This window comes from Trichosurus vulpecula, chromosome 8, assembly GCF_011100635.1.
Source record: "Trichosurus vulpecula isolate mTriVul1 chromosome 8, mTriVul1.pri, whole genome shotgun sequence".
Lineage (NCBI taxonomy): Eukaryota > Metazoa > Chordata > Mammalia > Diprotodontia > Phalangeridae > Trichosurus > Trichosurus vulpecula.
The window spans coordinates 25,850,619-25,865,220 of NC_050580.1; positions in this window are offsets into that span (position 1 = coordinate 25,850,619).

Sequence of the window (14,602 nt, forward strand, 5' to 3'; positions counted from 1 at the left end):
ATTTCAGCTTTCAGTTTTTTGTTTTGTTTTTTTCCCAATTTCAGCCCTAAGATTAGGAGTCCTGGGGAGCAAAAGCATCTCTGCCCTTGATGGAAATAGGGTGATGCCCACATACAGAAAGGACCCTGGATTTGGAGTCAGAGGGCCTGGCCTGGAATCCCAACTCCACTTCTTACCTGTGCGTCCTTGCCCAAGGCCCTTACCTTCCTGGAATCTCCCTTTCTTCCTCTATGAAAACAGAATGATGGTGATAACGCTGGTGCTATCCATCTGAGAGGCTTGACCATCACAGTACAGCAAAAAAAAAATGTCTTCACTTTTAATCTTCAGTTGGTTTCAGGTGTTCATACAGAGAGCCAGGAATTCATGGTAAATGTGATTCTGTGACCCGGATGTCAAAGGATAAATGTCAGAAGGTGCTAAAGGACTTTTGAATTGTAATTCTACTGACTTCTACGTTAATCCTATGTTGTTCTCCTCACTTTCCCTATAAACAACTCTCAGTTGTTCTCTCTGGGGTCTCATGAAATATAATTTGGTTTATTTGTAGGAAATATTCCTCTAGGGATCACTGGAAGCCAAAGCCATGAGACAGTGGAAACAGTGCTAGATTTAGGATCTCTGGAGATGGATGTGTAGTTGCGGGCAAGTTACTTTACTTCTCTAGATTCCAGGAGGCTCATCTATAAAATGACAGGTACTAGGGTCTTTTCCATCTCTAGACCTAGCATCCTTTTTTTCTGTAAATGAAGGAGTTAGCCTCAATGGGCTCTAAGGAGGTCATTAATGAAGCACTCATTAAGTACCTACTATATGCCCAGAACTGTGCAAAACACTTTAAAAATATTAGCCTACCATTATCGCCATTTTAGAGGTGAAAAAACTGAGGCACGTAGCAAGTATCTGAGGATTCTAGTACTGTTGCTCACAAGCCCCCACCAGTGTACTTCCTGTCAACAATTAGTCAGTTAGTTTTTAGAAAAGGTATTTACCAAGAAAGTATAGCAAATAAAGTCACAAAAACAATTTCCTCAAACCAGAAGGTGCACTAACAAGGTTCTTGAGGAGAACGAGTCCCTATTAATTCCAGGGTCTTCTATCTGTTATTTCTTATTTATCCTCTATATAGCTCGCTTTGTATATATTTGTTTGCATGTTGTCTATCCTATTAGATTGTAAACTCCTTGTGGACCAGGACTGTCTTTTGCCTCTTTTTGTAACCCTAGAACTTAGCACAGTGCCTGGGACATAGTAGGAACTTAATAAATGTTTATTAGTTAATTTATTGATTGAGTTTAAAGTATGAAGGAAGTAAGGGACATGTGTAGAGAGCATGTGATGCAGGAGTAACTTATAATCCTGGTTATTGAGAGTCCTTTTCTCCCTCTGTAGAGTTCTCATAAAGTTACCTTTATGAGAATCATAGATTTTGAGCTGGAAGGAACTTTAGACATCATCTGGTCCAACCCCTCCACGGATGTCCTAAGGCCAACGTGTGCTGGGATTATTGATGAATAGAAGACTTATCAGTACCAATGTAAGATAACATCTAGTCCAATAGACCCATTTCTTCAAGGCCCAGATACCCTATTATCCTATCATCTGTTCAAATCTCAGTTTAATTCAATTTATTTCAATAAACACTTATTAAGTGAGGGCTAGGTACAAACAACTTGTCCAGAGTCACACAGGTAGTAAATCATAGAGACTGGTGATGAAAACAGATCCTTTGACCCCAGATACAAGGATTGATAGGCATAAGAAATATCAATTGGTGGTTCTTCCACTACATGATTTTCTTTTAATTATTAAGGAAAAAAGTTATGAAAAGCCAGTGGAATTGCAGAATCTCAGAAATGAAAGGTGGTTATTGTGTTTGTCCTTCATTCTCAAAGACAACCATGACATTGGGGAAATGACATGACTTGCAGTTGACTTGGATTTGAGTGAGGGAGGGCTGTACAAGGTCACTAGCCTCACTTTCTCCTCCAGAGCCAATTGGGTCCAGTGGCCTGATATTCAACAGGATGACTCCAAGGAAATGAAAGGGAACTAGCATCAAGGCCCACCCATTCCTGAGAAATAATTCTGTCTACAACACACTAGGCAAGTGGTCATCCAGTCTTTAGGATGGAAGGGAAAAGGGAGCCCATCACTTCTAGAGGCAGCCACAGACCTAATTGTTAGGAATGTAGTCCTATGTCAAAAAGAGGCTTACTCTCTATTAGTTAGACCCATTGTCCCTAGCTCTGCCCTCCAAGGCCAGCTCCCTTTTCAGCTACATGTCCCCCTTGAGTCTTTTCTTCTGGAGGCATCAAGGTCCCCAATTCCTCCCACTACGCTTCAAGGGCATTATTTTGAGACTCTACCAGCCTAGTTGACTTCCTGTGGACACTCCAACTTATCAATGTCCTTCTTAACTATGGCTCCCAAAATTGCACACAATACAAATAGTTGTTTTCTGACTAGGGCATAACACAGTGAAATTATCACCTCCCTACCCCTAGAAATTATGTTTCTCTGAATGCTCCCTAAGATTACATTAGCTTCTCAGGCTGCCATACCATACAGTATTGATTCACATTGAGTTCAATCCATCAAAATCCCCAGATTTTTATCCCATGAACCGCTCTCTAGGTGCACATCCTCCAGTTCACGGCCCAATACAATCCATCCTTCTTGGCAGATCACAGAATTTTAGAAGGTGAGTAATCTTGGAGGGCAAATAGTTCAGCCTGCTTAGGCGAAGTCAGCATGGACATTTGAAACAAGAGCAGTATCATTGGATATTTTGGGTGAATTGCTTCCATGGCCACTTGTGAAGTGTTTGTCATTCCATGGTACCAAGCGAATCCTTTAAGCACACTTGTACCCATATTCCTACAGAAAAGAATTAAGTCCAATTGTGCATCATTCTGCCAGAATGTGGCTTCATAGAATAATATGTGTTTTTCATGATTATTAATATTTCACGTCTTTTTAGCAAATTAAAAATCTAGCTTAACAAAAGTTAAAAATATCTAGTGATACATGGATGATTGTAAAAATAATATATATTAATGATGCTTTCTTCAAGTGGCTTTTGATTTTTCGTATTATTATTTCTTTTTGGTTAATCATTTACAGAATTATGCCAGACATCTATCAAGTCTTTGGCTCTTTTTTCATCCAATCTCCTAACATTTCATTACCATAGTTACCTGATTAATGGATGCAATAATATATACGGCATGATATGATATGTTCACATTAAATTTTAATCAAATATTACTAAATTCAGAAAACATTAAGTAAATCATGACTGATGAGGCAATATCGCTGTCCTGTCATATTGATGGCTGGGAAACTTCACTACTGAGAGTTACAGATTAAACATAAGGAGGGAATTTTATGAGGAAATATAAGTATTACAACTTCCCCTGTTGTCTTTTTGTAATTGCTTTCAAGCCCCCAGACTCAATACCAAATCCATCAAAAGTCGATCAGTGTCACCCATTCCCCAGTGTTTTTCTTCAGTTTAGACTAACCCCAGAGCCAGAAAGGGGCTGAGGACCAGCCTGCAAGGGTGTGTCATCCTCTATTTGTGGAAGGAAAACAAAATGTCATTACCAGAACCTAAGACCAAAGTCTAGCTTCCCCAGACTAGGCAGAGAGACGGAGAAAGTCAATTCCTTTGCTCTGATCATCTTATAGAATCTTTGTTGGTGAAAGTGGGAAGAGGCCTTAGGAGATGAGTAACCATCCTTTCCATAGAAAGATGGAAACTCCCAGAAGAGCACTTTCATTCGTGTCTCTGTATATCTGGTGCTTAACATGGTGTCTGGCGCATAGTCAATGTGAAATAAAATCCTCAGCTTCTTTCAAAGTTTAGCTCAAATGTCATTGCTTACCAAAGACCTCTTCTGATTATCTTTCTCCACTCACAGTGGCTCCATGGAAATGACCTTATATCTACATTGTGTATTAGTTATTAATTTTTCTGTGTTCATGTTTCTTCTCAATAGAATGTGAGTTTTTTAAATCTGGTCTCAGACACTTACTAGCTGTGTGACCATGGGCGAGTCACTTCACCCTGTTTGCCTCAGTTTCCTCAACCGTGAAATGAGCTGGAGAAGGAAGAAATGGTAAACCACTCCAGTACCTCTGCCGTGAAAACTCCAAATGGGGTCATAAAGAGTCAGACATAACTGAAAACAACAATAAATTAAATCAAATTGAATTAACGGAATGGAATTGAAGAGAATTGAAAGATGCTACAGACCACATGATCACCACCCAGGTCATGCAGAGGGTAGAGGAAAGAGGTCAGAAAAATAACACCTTCCTCCCTGCTCACCCAAGAGCTGCAGATATAAAAAAACCAGCCAGTACTTAGAGGCCAACTGCTAATTTCTTCATTAGACCGAGTCAGCACGGACATTTAAAACAAGAGCAGTACCATTGGATATTTTGGGTGAATTCCTTCCACGGCCATTTGTGAAGTTTTTGTCATTCCACCTATGGGGTACCAAGTGAATCCTTTGAGCACACTTGTACCCATACTGCCACACAAAAGAATTAAACCCAACTGTGCATCATTCTGCCAGAATGTGGCTTCATAGAATAATGTGTGTTTTTCATAAATTTTGATGGTTCGTGTATCCTGCAAGATGTGTGATTCCCCTGGGGACCTGTTGGGTCCAAAGGCATAGATGACACGAGAGGGCAACCCCCCTGGTGTGGCAGATGGGCAAGAATAGTTCATCCAATCAGCCTCGGTGTTTTCAGAGCCCATTCATTAACACTTCTTTCCCATTCTTCTGGCTCAGACAGGGTTAGCCTCAGAACATCAGTCGAACCATCTATCAGGGGCCATCTATGCCAAACCACATAGTGGGGGTGCCAAGACAAAAAAAAAAGCAACAATCTTTGCCCTCAAGCAGCTTACATTCTACCTTCATCCAATAAGGAGGCAAGAACAATCCAGGCAAGCGCTGACAAGGGCCTGGGCATAAGGGTGATGAGATCGTTAGAATAGGTTTGGAGCTGGAAGGGACCTCAGAGGTCTTCTAGTCTGAACCTCTCACTTAACAAATGATGAAATTGGCACCAGAGAGAAAAAGTACCAGGCGTGTCCCCTTGGGCAAGCCATTTAACCTTTGCCTCAATTTCCTCATTTGTAAAAAGGTAGATAATAACAGCACTATACCCCAGGGATGTTGTGAGAATCGAATGCGATAATAATTGTAAAGCGCTTAGGACAGTGCCTGGCAAATAGTCAGCACTATGTACATGTTAGCTGCTATGATTATTACTGCTGCTATCCTCCTCCTCCTCCTCCTCCTCCTCCTCCTCCTCCTCCTTATCCTCCTCATCCTCATCATCATTCTCTCAGAGGCTGTTGCCAATCGTTGCTGCAGAAAGTCCTGTGAGTGGGAGAGAAGGGGCTGGTCGCAAGAGGAGGACAGGGAGAAAGCGATTGGACTTGGCAACTGACCGGATTTGGGGAATGAAAGCAGCAAAGATGAATCCATGCCTGGGAAAGTGGGTGACTGGGAGGATGACGGCGCCCTCAGTAGGAAAAAGGAAACAGGGAGGAGAGGCTGATTTAGAGGGAGAAATTCTAAGTTCAGTTTGGGACCTTGTGACTTAAAAGGGACAAGAGGACGTGGAGACATGGAGGTAGAGGAGTCCAATGTGCAGCTCAGGGCTGTGGGAAAACCATGAAGAGCTTGTGGAGCCAACAGGGCTCCTTAGAACAGGTCGCTGATGAGCTTTGTCTTGTTCCTGGCCCATAGAATCATATCATTTCAGTGCGGGAAGGCATCTTAGCGATCATCTCATCCAACCCCCTCACTGAGTCCCATGGAGAGCAAGGGACTCTCCCACAATCACAGAATTGCTTAGTGGAAGAGTAAGGACTGATGGACTCCCTCTTCTGATTTCTTGACTTCTTCTCCAGGACTCTGCTCCTAGCACCATACTGCTTCCAAACAGCTAATGGCTGAGCTAAAGGGTGCTCCAATAGGGGAGACATGGTCCAACTTGTGTGTTAGGAAGATGGCTCTGGTCAGCTTTGCGAAGGACAATAAATCAACCAATAAGCATTTCTTAGGTGCTTCCTATGTGGCAGGAATGGGGAAAGTGAGATAAAAATGAAAAGTCCTCATTCTCGAGAAATTTCCCTTCTATCAAGTGAGACAACATCTGTATCTAAAAGCATATATACAAAATAAATATAATTAAACTTAGAGGGAAAAGCATAGATTGGGAAGGGGGACCAATTAGGAAGCCGTAAGTCTGTTTCCCACCCAAAATTCTTTTGCAATTTTTGGGTATAGTTTTGTTGTTATCTATGTATGTGTTGCTTCCCCCATTAGAATCTAAGCTTTCAGAGGGCAGGGATAGATTCACTTTTGTCTTGGAGCCCCAGGTTCTTAGCACACTTCCAGGTATATAGTAGGTGCTTAATAAATTCTTATTGAAGGGTGATGTCTTTGTTGTTCAGCCCCACCCTCACCCCCAGTAGCACGCAGGATTCTTGAGGGCAGAACCTCATGTTTGCCTTTGTATCCCCAGAGCCTAGATGACCTTAGGGGCTTAATAAATGTTTGTTACATTGAGTTATCATTACAACATGTCTGAGCCGAACGACGAAGATCCAAGAAAATTCCAAAGGACCCATAATGAAAATGCTATCCACCTCCTCTAAGTGCAGATTAACCCTGACTTTTTTTGCTTTCTGTATTTTTCTTGTTCGTGTACACATGTGTTTTCTTTTACAACATGGCTAATATGGAAGCATGTTTTGCATGACTTCATATGTGTTATCAATATTACATTGCTTGTCTTCTCAAGGGGTGGGAGAAGGGCAGGAGGGAGGGAAGATTTGGAATTCAAAACATTTTTAAATGACTGTTAAAAAAAAACCTTAAATATAATTGGGAAATATTTAATGAAACAAATAAAAATACATATTTTTAAAGTCAGAGCCAGAATGGACTTGAAGAAACATTTAATCTAATGCCCTCATTTTATAAATGAGGAAATTTAGGCCCAGAGACTAGTCCAGAGTCACACAGCTTATAAATAGCACAGGGTCAGGACTAGAACCCAGGGGTCCTGACTCAAGTCAGGCAGGGCCATGCCCACTATATTTGAAAGAGCCCTTTGAAGCCCTCAAGGTCACAAGGACCAACCAGACGGTGGGACCCGGGCATCAAGCTGAGATCTCTCTTCTGGCTAGATGGGCTCCACCCAAACCCAGGGGAAGTGCAGATGCCACTAGACAGGGCTCTCCAGAGCTGATCTCCCTCTCTTTTTGTCTTTCCTTGTTTATTAGGACATAGGATCTAAATATCGGGGCCTGATCTGGTTATCCATGTGGGTGACTGGCGGAAAGAGGAAAGAGAGGAGGCACCCTGTCCTGGGCTGAGGCTGGCTTGCTCAAACATTAAGGCTGTAATGTTTAGCCTGGGCCCCGGCCAAGTTTTTCAGGGAAGAGGCAAATCTGTCTGAGCACCTGGGAGTGCACGTAAAATGTGCAGACGGGGAGCAGGCTCCAAGTCCTCCTACACATAGAGTTACCTTCCTGGCCTGCCCTGGTCAGGTCCTTCAAAGACTTTGGGGGTTTAGTATTGTGCCCTCTAGGCCAAGGGTTCTTAGCTATGGGCCCCAAGTCCGTGCATAGAGTTCAGGGGTTCTGTGAAACCGGATGGGAAAAGAAGCTGCCTTTGTCTGAATAAAGCTGGTTTCTTTTATAATCCCGTGGATTATTGTGTGCATTTTAAAACACTATTCTGAGAAGGGTTTTCCAGGCTTCCCCAGGCTGCCAAATAGACCAATAACACACAAAAAAGTTAAAAACCCTGGACTAGATCATTTGTATGGTCCCTCCCAGTTCTAAATCTATGATCCCACATTCTGTAGTGTTCGTAGATTTAGACCTGGCTGCAAATCCTTCTTCTGGCACTCACTGGTTCTGCTCCCCCAGCTGGGTAAGTTGCCTAACGTCTCTTCGGTTTTCTTGTCTGTAATTGTCTGGATCGGACCTTAGACATGCTGCCTAATGCGGTTTATAAGATGAGTGGATTGGACTAGATGGCCTCTCAGAATCTAACTCTAAATCAATAACTGGATGACTTAGTCATTCTGTCATTTAACCTGAGGCAGCTTCCTCGTCTGTAAAAAAAAAAGTGGGTAAGCCTCCACAGCTTCTAATGTCCTTTCCAGCTATAACCTGCGCTCCTGATAACCTTTCACAAGAGAGCAAGGTCTGTTGGGAATCTGGCATAGCTCAGGAAAGGTCACAGAGGGGGCCATAAGGGTAGGATGGGTCAGTGGAATTGGGGCTTAATTTGGAGTCGGCACAAACCTAGATTCGAGTCTAGACTCTGATCCTACTGAGGAGATCCCAGGCCCCTCTGAGTCTCAACCTCCACATCCGAAAAAAAAAATGGATACAGTAATAATCTAGTTATAATTATCGTATTATATAATAGCTAAATTCAATTAACGTTTCTCATTATTAACTACGGCAATAATAGCTCACATTTATATAACTGAAGATTTGCAAAGTCTCTCTCGACATTTGTTCCTCCCAACCCTGGGAGGTGGGTACCATTCCTAGTCTCACTTTACAGATGAAGAGACTGAGGCTGAGGGAGGTTACATTACTTACTCAGGGTCACACAGCTAGTGAACATCTGGTTTTCTTGATTCCAATCCAGGGCTGTATGTAGTACACCAGACCGCCTCTAAGCACCTACCATGTGCCAAGCACTGGGCTAGGCACTTGGGATAGAAAGCGTACGATCTGCTGAGCCTCCCAAGGACTTTTGTAAGGGCTGCTCTGCAAATCTCAAGGCAGACCAGGAACATGAAGCTAGTCCCCAGAAGCAGTGAAATCAAGGAAAGCATGCAGGGACCAGAGAAGATTATTCTGGTGGGATTTTTTTTTGAATGTCATTTTGTGGGCTGCCTAAGAGCCTGAATCTCTTTAGAGTCAGGGCACCTGCTGCTGTGACCTTCTCTGGGGCCCAGGTCCCTCCCCTATAAACTGAAGGGTCTATAACTAGAGCAGGAGTGGGGAACCTTCAGCCTCGAGGCCACCTGTTGCCCTCTAGGACTGAATCCAAATTTCACAGAATGTTCAAAGGGCCACACTTGAGGACTTAGAGGGCCACAGGTGGCCTTGAGGCTATAGGTTCCCGACCCCTGAACTAGCCAGGATCCGAGGTCCATTGTGGCTGTCGATCCATTTTCCTCAGACTCCCCGTGATCCACAAAGATAGAGAACTTGGGGCCAAAACTGAGAATGTGGTGGGTGACGTTTCTTCAGAAGTCAAATGGGGGAACTCTGAATGGGGGGAAAGTCTGGCAGCTGAACCGGCTAGACGATGAACGGAAAGCCCCCTGCTTGGTATTGCTGCTCCCAGGCAGGTGAGAGGGAGCCCGGCCTGCCAGGGCAGCCTAAGCTTCTGCCCAAGCCCTCGGGGACTTTCACTACAGAAGGTGCTGGTAGTTGTTGTTGGGATGTGGGCTGGGCCTCCTATTGTTGTTTTCATCTGGGTGATGAAAGGGGGAGCCAGGAGGATGTGGGCGGGCGGGCAAGCAGAACTGGGAGAGAAGGAGGGTGGGGCCGTGAAGCCCCTTACAGGGGAGAAGTGGGCTAGATCTGGAGGTAGAGGACCTGGGTTCAAATCCTAGCTCGGCTATGGACTGGGCCTCAGTGTCCTTATCTGTAAACTGAGAGGTTGGACTAGATTCCTTCTCTGATCTCTTCTGGCTCCAAATGAGTGATCCTCCACCTGGTACTTTGGTTCTGGACTGGCCTGGAGGGCCAGAGGGTAGGCTGGATCTGGTTACTCACCACCCCCAAACTCAACGGACCTTCTGAGCCTGCATCTATTTCATAAATCACAGGATCATAGATTAGCTTAAAGGGACCTCAGAGCTCATCCAGTCCAGCCCCTTTATTTTACGGATGACAGAACTGAGGCCCAGAAAGGCTTATGACTTGCCCGAGGTCACCCAGCTGGTGAGTGTCTAATGCAGGATTCAAACCCAGCTCATCCTGGGTCCAAGTCCTGAATTCTGTCTACTGGGGCACTCCAGGTCCACTCTTGAGCATGGGGGGACCTCAGACATCCAGTTCTGTGTGTTTTTCTCTTGGACATTTCAAAAGCAATACCTTCGCATAGTCTGAGAATCAAGGACCCAGCACAGAAGATGAGGCAGCACGCTTACACGGTATTTAAAGCCAGAGGACCCTCAGTGGAATCCCAAGTCTGCTCCTCCTCCTTCATCTTCTAAGAGTGGAAAGGCTCAGACTTCCCCATATGCCCCTGTTGTCCTTCAGGGCTCAGAGGACTGTGATGGGGGCCTGGCTCCTTCCTCAGGCTGGGCCACATGCTCTGCCTTCCCACCAGCCCAGGAGGCTGGGGATCCTGTTTCAGGACAGGGAGCTAGCTAGTTCAGCAGAGTGCCAGGCTTGGCTTCAGAAAGTCCCAAGTTCAAATATGATGTCCAACACTTACTAGCTGTGTGACCCTGGGCAAGTCACTTAACCTCTGCTTGCCTCAGTTTACTCCTCTGTAAAATGAAGATAATAATAGCACCCACTTTGCTAGGTTGTCATCAGAATAATAGTTGTGAGGTGCTTAGCCCAGCACCTGGCACAGAGTGGGCACCATGTAAATGTCAGTCATTGGCTTCCCTGGGTCTTGGCTGGACTTGGCGGCTTCTAAGACGCGTTCCAGCTGTGAGTCAATCTCTGACCCTCGTGGGGACCTGATGACATTGTGTAAATCTGTGTGCCCATCTGAGCTTCATTCATGCTTCGTCATCAGTCCATCAATGAGGAGAAACCTTCTTGCCACCCAGACACTGGAGTCAAATCCCTCTGAGAGTTCTGGGGATGCAGCAGGAAAAGAAATCACTGTCAGGCCCGATGGCATGTGGGGGGAATCCCTTTTGTTTAAAAAATGCTTCTTCAAAGGAATTGGCTTCCCCAGCTGGCTTTGAGGAAGACTCTGTGTGGGAGGCTCTCTAGGCCTTCCTACAATGACAAGACCGAGGAGCCTGTCTTGGGTCTCTGCTTTACTCAAAATGCACAGTCTGGGCAAAAAGAAAAAAGAATAGAAAAGAAAGGAAGAAAAAGAAAAACAGCAACAGTGAGAGACAGACAAAGCCTGCCCCGAGAAGGAGTCGGCGCTGAGAAGGGTGTGGGCAGAAGAATCCTGCCTCCTAAGGAGGGGATGGTCAAAGGAAGCTGGCTCATCATGTGTGTCAAAAGCAGCCTTCGACAGGTAAATAGCAATTAAACGGTCCCCGCCCACAGGAAAATTCCACCCTGGAAGGATCGGACATTGATGAGGGAGGCCCTTCTCGCCAAGGCCCCTTCCCAAGAGCCCTGGCTCTGCGAGGGAAGGAGAGAAAGTGTCCACAGCTCTGAAACATCAGGAACTGATTGGAGACTGAGAGTGAATGATTCCCAGCCTGCTGTTCCTTCTGTGCTGGAACCAATTCAATTTCCCACTCGTATTTTTAACAATGGAAAAATAGCCGACATTTATTGAATGCCTCCCCCCCATTACCTTGTATATATTTTGTCAATGTTTTGGACATGCCTTTATATGTATTAGACATCTCCGCCCAATCAAATCGATGTTCTTTGAGGGTGAGACCTGCTTCCTTTTGTCTTTTGCATTCTCAGCGTCTAGCACAGTCCTAGGCACATAGGGTGCTCTTAAATGATTGGTGGGTGGGTTGGTTGATGAGGCTTTAAGGCCTACAGAGTCTCCAAGGTCTATGGAGTCTCAGAGTGGAAGCGACTTTGCTCACAGCAACCCTGGGTGTTGGTGCTTTGGATATCAGTATCCCCCACTTTGAAGATGAGAGAACAGTCCGAGTGATGCCCACATAAAAAACTATAGCACTGAGAAGTCTGAAAATGTTTTATATACAAGACTTCCTTTCACTTTCACCACCATCGAAGGCAGGGTTGTGGAAGGCTTCTAGAGCTGTGAGTCCATGGGGAACGGGAGAGAGGAAAGGACTCCCAGCGTGGAAACTCCCTCCTCCAGACTGACTTTTTGGTAATTTGCAGTTTTAGAAAGTGCTTGGGACAATGGGGAACTAACCGACCCTCTGTCCACTGTCCTGTACTGCCTCTCTCCCACTCTGTGAGAAATCAAAGCTCAGAGAGATAATGCACACATAGCTAGTACCCTGTGTGTCCAAGGCAGGATTCAAACCCAGGTCCCTCTTGAGTCCAAGCCCATCTATTCATTGACCGGATCATGAAGATAAAGAAACAAAATCATTTGAGGTACTTGCATCCCACCCCGACTCTGGAATCTCATCTGCTTCATGGAAAACTCGTCCTCTTAAGCAGAAAATGTGTTTTCCAGCCCTTTGCATTCCTAACCCACGTCAGTCCTGGGATTGATGCTACTCATTATCACAAGCTGAATTATTCTTATTTGGATAGACTGTGGTCATGATCTTCCTCTAGGGTCCTCCTCGGGTGTAGCATCACAGCACGGGCCTCACCCAGGGCTTAACGGGCAGTGCCAGCAGCCCAAGGCAAGCTCTGGCAAGGGCTACAGAACTGGGCAGCCGTTGGCACCGAGTCAATCAATCGACGAGCATTTATTGACTGGTTAGTGATTGTGCCGGCGCCACAACTACCAAGACAAAAATAACACGGCCCCCCTACCTCACAGGGCTTACATTCTACCTGAGGGAACAATGGGTACGCATAGGAATATATTCCAAAAAGAAAACATAGTTGGGGAGAGGATGCTAGCAGGTGGGGAATAAGGAAAGCCTTCATTCAGGAGGTGGCACTTGATTTTCTCTGAAGACCAGCCCAGACCATTCTGGAGACACTCATCACCTGCTTGGCCACAGGAGAGTGTATGTTCTGGCCACAACAGCTCGTGAAGACCCTAAGCCAGATCCGTAGTCACCACCTGTATTATTGCAGGATGGGCCACACTCACACAATCTCTGCTCATGGGTTCAGAGATTCCGAGCTAGAAGGGATCGGTGAAGACCCCTCAACCACCCCCCTCATTTTACAAAGGAAGAAACTGAGTCCCAGACTTCCCTGGTGACTTAAGGTGCCTTGTCCAAGGCCGCACAGGTGAGACGTAGCAAGAATACGTGTGGTAGACTAGCTGCTGCTGCTGCTGCTACCATTACCGTGATTTCTACATCCACAACATCCCTGGGAGGTAGGGGTTATTATCACCTCCATTTTACACACTGAGGCAAACAGACATCCCCCAGCTAGTGAGGGTCTCAGGTCAGATTTGAACCCGAGCATTCCTAACTCCAGGCTCTGCTCTCTATCTGCCTCGCTACTTAATCTAACATTTATGAGGATAAGTAACAGGAGTCCCTGCCCCTAGAGAAAAACTGGGCACTGTCAGTGTCACTTTCATGTGGCTTTTTGGTCCCATGCCCCTCTGTGCCAAAGGACTTGCATACAGATGACCAAAGGCGCTCCTGAGCTGGCAAAGTGGCTTATCAAACGCTGTTATTCAAATAGGTGTCTTTCCGATACCTGCCACCTGAGTCAGCACCGGGGCCATCTTGCTCAGCCAAGTGTTGGGCTCTGTTTTAAAGGAGGGCATCAACTCTGCAAGAAGCCACATCTGGACTGTCCGGGGCTTCTGCCAGTGCCTGTGCCCCGCACTGGAAGTAACAAAAATAATACATTGGATAGCATTTGGATAAACACATTGATGGTTAGATGGATGGATAGACAGACAGATAAATAAGGCATTTATGAAGCCTTTACTATGTGCCAGCCACTGCCCCAAGTGCAGGGGATACATATTCAAGAATTTAAGATTATCAATCCCTGCCTTCAAGGAACTTACACGCTGATTAGAGACGACCATACACGAAGAGCTGTTGGAAGGGGAGAACGGGGGTGAGATCCTCGGGGGCCTTGTCTGGAGGTGGCCAGGAAGTGAAGCCTAGGGCTGGATCCAGGTAGGAGAAGGGGAAAGTCCCTCTCAGAGCCCAGAGCGCCTCCAGGGGTGGAGTCTAAGTTGCTGGAGGAGAAGCTAGAGCGTCACAAACTGCTCCAACTCACTCGGTGCTCTCAGCCACCCTGTAAGGTGTGTTCCATTGTTAACTCCATTTTGTGGACAAAGAAACAGGCTCAGAGATGAAGTGACAAGTTCAGAATCACGCAGCTGCTCAGGATCCAAAGCACCATTCGAACCCAGCTCTTCTTGACCGCAAACTCACTATATCACACAGAAGCTTTGCCCCTTGAAGGGGCAATGAGACCATCCTCGTTATAAGAGAGAATAACTATTTCTGTGAGGCAAGTAGTGTGGGTATTGTTATCCCCCTTTCATGGATTGGAAAAGCAAGAATCAGGGAGGTAAGGTAACTAGCCTACAGTCACCCAGGTAGCACACCTCTGAGCCTGAACTCACAGTCAGCCCAACTCAAGGATGGTGCTCTTTGGACTGTCCTATTCTGATCCTCTTGGAAGTTGGAAGAAGATGCCCCTCTGCCCACCAAGCCTACACTTGAGCTGTCTGCTGATGAGAAAAAAAGGTCAATGGTATACAGATCAATGCAGTTCATTCTTCCT